Consider the following 10557-nt stretch of genomic DNA (forward strand, 5'->3'; position numbering starts at 1 on the left):
TTACTGGCTTCTTTGGTTTACTCTACCTTCAAAGGCTCTTTTATAGTTTGAAAGTGAAGGGAGATGCTGACATTAATTTTGGCTGTCTTGCCATAGCATTGTAAAGAGAAGATAAAACTAACATGCAGGTAAAGGGATAAGTAACTCAGTAGAAAAAAAAAAAAAAAAAGTAGCAAAACAGGGTCATCATCACATTCATTTCATGAAAGTAGTGTGGTGTTGGAGAGAACTCATTAGCCTTTTTGTTCTGCATTATCACCATCATTTATCAGCAGCTGTATCACATGTCACAGCTACTATCCTTTCTGGCATCCAGTGTGGGACCAAAGGACTCCCAGAGAATGCTGAGTTTCGATGCCAGGGTTGTGCCGCATGATCCACTAGGCACTGTATTAATTGTGGCAGATAGAATTTTTTCCAATATACTCCTAAAGGGACACTCAATAAAGCAATGCAGTGTGATTTACCAACTCAAAGAAGCATGGACAAATAAAAAACACGTAGTGGGCCTGTCCTTCTTTCCCCTAAACCTTCATTAGCTTGTTAGCACTTAAAGTATTGCAAGTTGTTTGAAAACAAACCAGACCCAAATCCATAAGTGAAAAAAACTACATTAGGGCTAATCAGTCCACACAGGCAGGCTGCCTTCAGTCAGACACTTCGGCTTACTGATGTCTCTAAGTGACGGTGGCCTGTTAAGTCTTTAAAGTCTGTTTCTTCTTTAAGCTGTGACTCTCTGATCACTTCTGTGCACACATACATGATTCTCCACTGCAAAGCAGAGTTTGAGGAGTAGTTTTAGAAATTAGAAGCTCCTCCATGAACCTAATCCTTTAACTATCAGGTGATAATTGTCCATGTCTTGCATCAATGCAGAAATACATGGGAAGGGAGAAAAATGCAGCCTTGTTCAAGCAGCTGAAGTTGCAGTTAGTAGCTGGAGACAGTGCTTTAAGAAAATATCTCTCGTATAAAAGTGGCACACATCCACCGTCCCATCTAAGAGAAGGGGGAACACTGTGTTTAAGTGTTTTGAGCATCAGAGCAGGACGTGCGGAGGCTGATCCTGACCCTCTAGACTTGGGCAAGTCAGTTAACCCTGTGACTCAACTTCTGGGAGCAACAGCATTTGCTTATCCCACAGGCAGATTGTGAGGATTAATTAATATTTGCAAAGTGCTTTGAAGATGAAAAGTAGCATGTTAAGTACTATAAAGTATTATTAATAGTGATAACAAACCGATAATTTTGGAATAGATGAGTCTTTTCTTAACCTTTTCTAGCAAGACTTTTCATTGCAAACAGCTGAACAAGTAACACCACTACAGCCAGAGTGCCTGATCCCCTGTTTTCCAGAGCACTGGGGCTGTGCTGATTGAGCAAGGCTCTAAGTACAAAACACATTCCATTTCATAAAATAAGCTATGCTATGTTTAAAAACATGGTGTGACAGTGTACTTTTAATGTACTTAGCTAATATGCCTGGCATGATCCTAGCTGTTAAATGTGTTAGAGTGGAGCAAAACAGCTTCAGAAAGATTCTGGCCCTTTGGGTTTGGAGTGTGTGCTTTGCTCTCTACCAGCTCTGAATGTAACCCCAAATGTTCTGCATTTCCCATGTGCCAAGTTACTGGCTGCTAGCAGCAGCTTCCAGCTTGCCTGTGCCTGCGTTGCTCACCTGGCCGTGCCGCAGTGGCTTGTGTGGTCATGCACCACACAAACACTTGCTGTACGAGGTTCACCAAACTTTGAGCCTCTTGTTGAAGTGTGTGTTGTCTGCACTGAACAGGGAGAAGTGCTTTGATTCGTGGCAGTTTCCCTCTGTGTGCAGCCACATGCAGGAAGATCGAGGGCAAGAAGTAGTGATGTGTGGAGTACAGGACTGGATGTTGCCAGTAATGGCTTCTGCTGTTACCCATTTGGATTTTATGCCAAGAAAATCAGGCATTGGTGTCAGCCACAGTCAAAAGGAAGTCTGTCAACATATTTAATTTTAAACAAGAAACAGTTTCAGGTTTGTATGGCCTAGGTCTTTAAGGCCATTTTTTCTGGCATTATGAAAAATGTTTTTCCTCTGAAAAGTTTGAGATCTAAGAATTCTGTCTGGACTGTAAACAGTAGGACTCTCATGAAGAGTAAAATTTATTTCTTAGCTTGATAGGGTCAAGTAACTCTAACTGGGATTAGCTAATGTTTCACAGAACCTGATGTTTTTGTGGCTAGGGAATCCCTTGAGGAAGGAAGATATCCATGTTTGATGAAAAGCTCCTAATAAAATTAGATACTGCTTCTGAACATATCAAAGGAAAATGGAAAGTAATGAAAATTAAAAGTGCAGCTCTGGAATCTTGTAAAACCCTGACAAGATAGCTATCTGGAATTCACTGTCCATGATTTTTTTCTCTTTTTCTGCCCCACCTCCCCATGTACACACAATGCTGTGCACGCAACCCTTGGTTCTTTCTCTGGTCAGATGACGTTAGTTATGTGTCTCTCATTTTTTCTCTCTGCAGTCCCACCTCTAAACCCACCAGCAAAACAAAAAAACCCAAGAAATAGAAAAGAACAGCAGTCAGGCAGGGGTAACATGCCAAATCCCAAACTTTCTCTTACAAGCTTTTGCTGAAGACAGGAATCACTAGCAAAACAAAGCATAAGCTCCAAGATATCAAATAAAGCTGCCCTATTCCCTTAATTTCTTCCCAGATTATTAGGTGAAGACCTGCCTGGGCCATTTCCGAAAAAGAAGGACTTCTTTTATGAAAGGGTAAAGACTTGTGGCTTTGATGATTTGTTTGTGGTCAGAAAGCAAACTTAGGGGCTAGTGTTCTTCTTGACTTTTACCGAGCAAAATAGGTGACGGTAAAAGGAAAGCACAAATAAGAAAGGATGTGTTGAAGAAGGGGAAAGCACCTCCTTCACTGCTAAAAATAAATATTTTACTGTTTGCCTCCCTCTTTGTGAACAGTTAAACGTCACTTTATGAGGGACGGGAAATAGGAAAGATTTTCTGATTGTACTGCATCTATTTTCTGTGTTCCTGGACTGTTCTTTCTTTGTGCAACCTATATCAGAAAACTTGATTGCCAGAGACACCAAAAGAAATACTTTGCACTATCCTCTTCTTTTTTATGAGGCTGTCCCAAGATAACCTCTACTATACTTGATATTGGTTTCTAAAAGCAAATGGGCTAGTTGAACAAATGGGAAGGAATACATAATGTCAAAATACAGGTGAGAGTAGTGATTTTATTATTGTCTGGTGTACAACAGCAATATAAAATCTAGCTCTCCGAAATCTGGAATTTGATCACTCTTTTTGGTTCATTGCTGATGCACCCTGGTACCTGAAGCTCTAGCAAGGACACTGCTCAGGTTTTCTCTTTTCTTTTTCCCCTCCTTTTCTCCCCAGGTTGCTTTAATCTGTAATATCAGCAATAATCACTGTGGTATTGTTGCCTAGGCATTCTCGAAGAGTTAGAAGTGGACTGTAATTGAAGAGTTCATTACCAAGATCAGTTGGCTCCTTGATTACAGTGGCAAGGTGAAATATATATCCTCACCAAAAAGCAACTGCTAAACCTTTAGAGAAGTCACCCACTTTTCACTCTTTTTCATTAGGACCCCGACAAGCTTGTCAGCAAAATTAAAGGTATGTCATTCACATCGTGCATGCATTGCAAAGGACTATAAACCTGCCAACCTCTTTGATGAAATAAAAGGGTTTTATTTATGATTCATGTAGGAATATGAGGTTATTTTTATTCTGTCAGTACACTAATAATCAGACAAGAGCTCAGGAAATGAGAAGGCAAACTGTCAGGGAAGGTTCTGATAAAGGGGAACCCTCTAGGGTATTTTGCCCCCTTTGTAATCTTCTCCTTTTTAGTGTGAGGTTGTAAGCATGGCATAGCATGATCTTGCAACTAGCTTGGCTCTCAGAAACAAAGAGAGTAACTACCTAGCAGGACTTAATGTATAATTCCACAAGAAAAAGAAAATAGTTCCACCAGACAGGTCTGCATTGCTGCAGTGATGTGAACAGGAACTTCCAACTGGTCTTCCAAGAGCATCATGGATTGTATACCCTTCTGTTCTACTTGCTTTTCTACTGGGCAGCATACCAATCTTAGTAACAAAAAAATGAGACTGTAAACCTTATAAAGAGCCATTGCAAATTTGTTAGCTGTTTGTTTTATACTAATTTTTAACAGGATGCAAAGCAGGGTGCTTTTACAAGTGCTCCCAGTCTAGCTCAACATGAGATGCGGCAGCACAATAAAAGGAGGATGGGGCAGTAGCTCCCTTCACAGTGCCTGGTCAACATTTATGCTAGCAGAGTAGCTAGATAGCAGGCTATATTTCAAAATGTGTCTTCCCCTGGATGTTTCAAATGCCTTGGCAGTTTGAAGCTGCTTTATTTCTGTCCCAGCTCGGCAAAGCTTCTGGAAGTGCATTTTGTGCTTCTTGGTGTAAGCTGTCATTCATACCAGAAGCACAACCATGATTACAGAAACACTCCTTGTGACTAAAAGGGTATCACTGTATTAGCTGGCTGGCCTTACGTACAGTAGTTTGCTGAACAGTGGTGTACTGGCAGGAAAACACAGCCTAGCAAAATATATGCAGGATGAAGTGAAACAAAGTTCACTGGAGGAAGGAAAATAATACTAATCCTTCATTCAATAAGCAGTGTGTTAAGTACATTTTGTGTGTTGAAGAAATGTAAAAGCAAAGGGAAGAATGCACACACATAAAGGTGATGTGACTTCCTTCCTCTCTAAAGACAACATATGGGGCATTTAGGTATTAATCATAACAGGAGTTATACCCAAGCTGCTAATATGAAATGTGGTCCCGGTTTTAAGGTTCCACTGAGTTTCAGGGTGTTTGAATTCCCTCTAACCAGAGAATCCCCTTGAAGTGAGGGATGATGCTGACAATTTCATGGGTTGTTTAAATCATTGAATAAACCTGCAGAGGATAATAACCAGTGTTTGAGATGGGATTATAACCACTCTTCAGCATTGTGATCTCTGCGATAATTTTCCATATTCAGATGTGTGCCTCACAGAGGTTTGAGAAGTTTGGATTTGGTTACATGGGGCTGGCTCTGTAAAGATAAGTCATGATCCAGGTAGCAGAGGTGCAATGAGCTGATATAGTCTGGTTGTTGGACGTAAAGCTAGTCTCTGTGATCATTTCAGGATATTCCAGAGTGACGCCTTCCAGACTTTTGTTGCTTGTCCTATACCATCCTACCGATGCTCAGATTAGGGATAATTCGTGAGGCATGTGTTCCTTTTAATGGAAAACATAAATCACAGAGGGCCTCAGATAAATACAGAGACTGATTGCACGGCTGCCTACAATATTTTACCTATTCCTTTTTGTAGCATCATGGTGCTTTCTGGGTAGTTGATTTCTTTTGCCATGGATAAACATGGAATCAGCCTTTCTTCTTGTTAGTCTGTGGGGTTTTTCTTGTTTGTTTCTTTGCTTGCTTGCTTGCTTGCTTTCAAACAGCTACAGCGAAAGGATTTATAACAATTTGAAAATTTGGATGGCAAAGTCTGCTGCCATTAGCAAAGGAGCTTCAGGACAGAGGCAGTACTTGAAAGTATTTTCAGTGCCTTCTGGAAAATGGGTTAGATGCCAGGGGCTGGAAGCAGCAGGATCCTGCTGTTTGCAGAATGCTTGGTGCTCGTCCTTTCTCAAAAGCTAGCCAACTGGCAAGAGCTGACGGGGGTTTTGACTACTGTGTAATGTTGAAAGGCCACAGAGTAGCCTCAAGGTGTTGCTGTCCCTTTAAAAACCTTCTTTCTTCCGTTGACTCAGTGATTTACAATAAAACATAATTTCATTTCTCTCAGCTAATTACAAACTGCTCCCTTCCAAACTCTTGATCTTTTCACACAGCCAAAGGCATCGCTAGCAAATCAGACCCAAGATTTAGGAGGTTGCAATACTGCACCGCTATTCCCATAGCAGCCGAGTACTTCTCCTCGTACCTCTCAAGCCTGCCATTGTGCTGGAAAGTAGAGCAGGTAACTACTTCATCAGTCCGAGATTTCATTCTCGTGGAGCACAGAGGTTCATTATACTTACTTTATCAGCAGTAAGGTTTACTGCCGAATCCATGAGAGATATTCATGTGAAACATGAGCAGAGAGAGAGGCATTGCATCTTTTCATTAATAAGCCCTCTTCTGGGATCCGGCATTAGTGAGATTCAGCGGATCATAGAGCACAGGGGTATCATTTTTACATGATTACTCTAAATTCTTAAACCAGAGGCTTAAGAGAGAGGCTTCGCACAAAGGCAGCTGTGGGAATTGTTAAATGATTGGCACAGCACTCACGATGGGCTGAACCACTCTGGGTACCTCCAGTCATGGGGGGGGGGGGGGGGGTACCAGCAGGCATTTTATTACCTGCCATCGAGGGAAAGGTGGCAAAGAGAGAGCGTATCAGACAGAGGAAGATGTGCTAACCCTGCAAAATATCTCTGTAGTTCTGTCTCTTCTCCTGAGCAAAACTCTTGCCATAATACTGATGCAGGGCTTCATCACACTGCGCAGGGTAAGCTGCTCCCTTCTCTTACCGTATCTTCCTGGTGTTTAGGCTTATTTTTAACCTGTCTGATACTGCCTTCATTAGTATGGCTACTGAAATAATCCCCTTGCAATCTCCACCCCCAAATAATTAATTTTTGACTGAGCAGAGGCTCATTTAATTCCACCAGTCATGGTACTTCTGAGATGCATTGCCCACACATGAGAAACTTTGGATGGCTCAGAGGATTGGTGCACAACTAGCAAATCTTTGCTAGATTGTGAGGTTGATTACACTAACAACAGAGAAAGGCATCTGTGTATTCTGGAGACCCTCATTGTCTTCTTGATGCCACTACTTGTTTCTTCAGCAATTTCATGCAATTCCATCCCAAAATATTGCCTTGTACTCTCTCTGTCGTAGTTGTTCAGTCCTGTCCTGCCAGGCTGCGTGCAAACCAAAATCAGGAAGTTGATCTGGCTGAAATAAAAACTCTTTTTCTTTCTCTCTGGATTAGTTTTCAGGTGGGTAAGTTCCTCAGTCAGTTCCAAACTACAGATGCACAAATGCTTATCCCAGCGTGAGAAAAGGGACCCCATAGGGGCTGAAGGGACAGGACTGTTTCTATCATTGACAGCCAGAAGTGTTGGCTGAGCTGTGGTTCCAGTCCCCATTTAGAAAACGGAGATAATAGTAAATCCTTATTTCTTTACCGCTTGTGTTGAGGAAAACATTGTCATTGTCAACATTTGCCACGTATGTTTGCATTTGTCCACAGAGCTAGATCACAGAGCAGGTGTTAAATCTATGCAAAGTGTGCGTAGCTTGGATAGGTAGATGTCCAAGTAACAAAACGCTCGCTTCACCAAGAAGCACTTTCAGTGGGAGATGAACTTGAGAAACAATATAGTGAGTCAAAAGCATGATGCTGAACTGCAAACCACAACCTGTCTGCGAAGCCTTCAGTGTTCTCTTCCTCGATCTATACCTGCCCTAAAGCAACTGCTCTGATAGGCACCAGCTGCCAGAATTTTCCCAAGATATCGTTAACTGTGAAATATGAAGGTGGCCACTGCTCCATTTGCATATCTTTGGTGAATTTAGCAGGAAAATCTTCCCTGAGCTATTTCCCTGGCATGTTGAAGTCCCGATGCAAAAAAAACCAACGCAGCTTCCTGGTCAGCCTGATCCTGCCTGCTAATAGATGGAGCTGGTTTTAAGCTCTGAAGAGAGAGAAGAGAGAAGGAGGCGGAAGAGGAGGAGATGAAGGAAAAGGAGACCACAACAGACGTATGAAACCGAGAAACCATACTGGAGATTTCTGAGGCATCCTGCTATAAACTACTTCGAGCCTTAGTGTAATCCATCAGTTTTCAGGGGTTTAGTTATAAGTGATTTTAAGCAGAGATGTTCCTCTTTGAGAAGACTTCTTTCAAGCTAGCGCTTTCTAAAAGTCCAGAAAGCAAAACAAAAACAAGAGCCAAGAAGGCGAGGTCATGTGGGGGGCTTAACAATCCAGATCAAACAGCAAAGAACACCCGATTAAAAGCCAACACATTTCTCTCTTCAGTATCTCTGAAATTGTTTGGCAGACTTAATTAGAAACAGGTGCAAGCTATAATATTTATTGCAACAATGCATCATTTTTGTCTGTTTCCAAGGTCATCGTTCTAGCCAATAGGAAGCCAGCAACCCACAGGGAGTATAACTTAGTCTATATGGGTAGAACGTGATTTACTTAACCCTTTATCTAACGGAATGAAATACAACAGTGCACAAAGCGCAAAGCCAACAAAATAGAAAATCCTGTGAGAAATCTTTCATGATAACAGGTTCCAGTGAAGTAAGTGACATCACCAGCTGAGCTAATAGCAAGCCTTAGGTAAAATGGAGTAGGTACAGATAAGGAATGAGAAAAACATGTTTTGTTTTTTTTACTAATTCTTTCAAAGGCCTGGGTTTATGTAGAATTTGCTGCAGTAGGAGGCCATGATTGCATGTTATCTAGTGCCTGCCGTACAGTTGGGTCTCGTACGCTGCGTTCGGCTAAGCTTTAGCAATATAGTTCTTTGGCTACGCCTGTCTCCAGAGGAATCGGGCAGCAGGTGCACCTGTACGGAGGCACCTAGCCGCTGCCTTTTTGAACTGCCAGTTGAGTGTGCCAGGGTTTTCAAGCAAGAGAAGCCTGAGAGAGAAAGTTGTTGATCCTTCCTGCCTTTTAAGACAGCAAATTTAGAGCGGAGCGACAAGGTCCATGTGCTCTTCTCCATTGGAGGGTAAGTGTCCCAAACGTGATTTCACATGGTCCTATGGTGATTTTGTTGGTTAACAGTGACAGTCCCCTTGGTTACCAAAAAGCCCCATTTTCAAAGCTGGTGCTTAATTCCCTCTTGTGAGTTTTTGTTATAATCTTTGCATGACTTCTTTGTGCTGTTGTGATCATTTGGGAGTGAGGATCTTCTTTTAAATTCTATTTTATTCCTTTTAAATGTGACAAATATAAATACGGAAACAAAGCAGCATACGTTAATAAGAGATGTGTGAAATTTTTGCCTTTTTGCAAAAGCTGCAAGAAGTTGCCAATATTTCTGCAGACGGAAACTATTTTTTCCACTTTCAAATCATCACACAGTATAAAATCTGTGGGTATTTGTGTATCTTTGGATAGATGCTGAAGGTAACAAGGAAATACAGACTGTCTCTTGAGAATTTACACACGCTGGGTCCTAGCTTGTTCTTCTGGCATCCACAACTCCCTGAAAGGCACCTCAGCATCTAGTCATCACCGTGGCAAAACTGCCCTATGTCTGCAAAGAGTTACTGATGTTCTGTGTGATCTTAGAAACCATTCTTAAGAGAGTATCATCTGTCCATTAAATTCAGAGGTAAAATAATCCAAGCACACGATATTCATGGATTTGGGATTAACTTCTGAGTAAACATTTAGTGAGAGACAGATCCTGCAGTCATTTTCAGAGAGCTCAACAGAATAAAATATTATGTTTAGGGAGGACCTCTTCTCCCCAGCACCCCAAGCAATGCCCCAGCACTAAATTCTTAAGAAGTTCAGACTTAGTTGGAAATTTTGCAGCTCACTGTCCTTGTTAATTTGTTCCCTTTAGTGAATTTAATATCCCATACTTCAACTGAGCCTGGCTCATGGCTTGCAAATCCTTTTAGTAGTGGGCTGGTGAGTTTGTACATCATCCTGTGCATCACACGTTTGCTTCATAATCTGTTTCTTGAAGTATTTCTAAAATCCCCTCACTGTAATTTTTCCCTCCTCTGTCTTTCCTCCTTTCGGATGTAGAGGGCTCATACAGGGCTAGCTCTGAATCTGGGAATCTGTCATATTGTTATAGCCGAGGCTCTTGCCAACATGTCACAGGTGTGCGCAATGAGGAACATAAGGAAAAAAGGGAGACTGTAATTGTCCAAAGCCTGCTAGGATGGCAGCTGCCATCCTGCAGAGCACCTCTGGTGCCAGGGAGCCAGTAAAATCAGGGGAGGGCAGAGGAGGGCCTCCCTGCACTTGTAAAGCTCTTTCAAGCCAGTATTTATACAGTCCATCAGAATGTGCCCAACGTGAGTAAATGTGTGGGGATGTGAATGAGCAAGCAAGGCTTCTGCAAGGGAGCTGAACAACACGTAAAAGTAACAAGCACACTTGGGACTTCTGGAAACACACTGAGGACACTTGGAAGGAGGGACGGTGATTCTGGGAGGCTCTGCTCAGTGGAGCTGTTTTGCTTTGTGTCCTGAGCGCTAAGCCATACTTGAATTGTATTTTACTGAGAATCAGGCAGCTTGAGTTACAGGTGAATGGCTGGGTTAGCTGCTTCAGTCTTGGGTCATTTCTGCATTGTACTTAACTGAATAATACCTTCCCCTTCTTCTTCTTTTTTTTTTTTTTCCTTTTCTTTTTTTTTCTCATTGATCAAACTGCTTTTGAGAAAAGTGATACTTTGCATATCTGGCTAAGTGCTGTTAACAGCCTCTGCCT

This window comes from Falco peregrinus, chromosome 11 (genome assembly GCF_023634155.1).
Source record: "Falco peregrinus isolate bFalPer1 chromosome 11, bFalPer1.pri, whole genome shotgun sequence".
Lineage (NCBI taxonomy): Eukaryota > Metazoa > Chordata > Aves > Falconiformes > Falconidae > Falco > Falco peregrinus.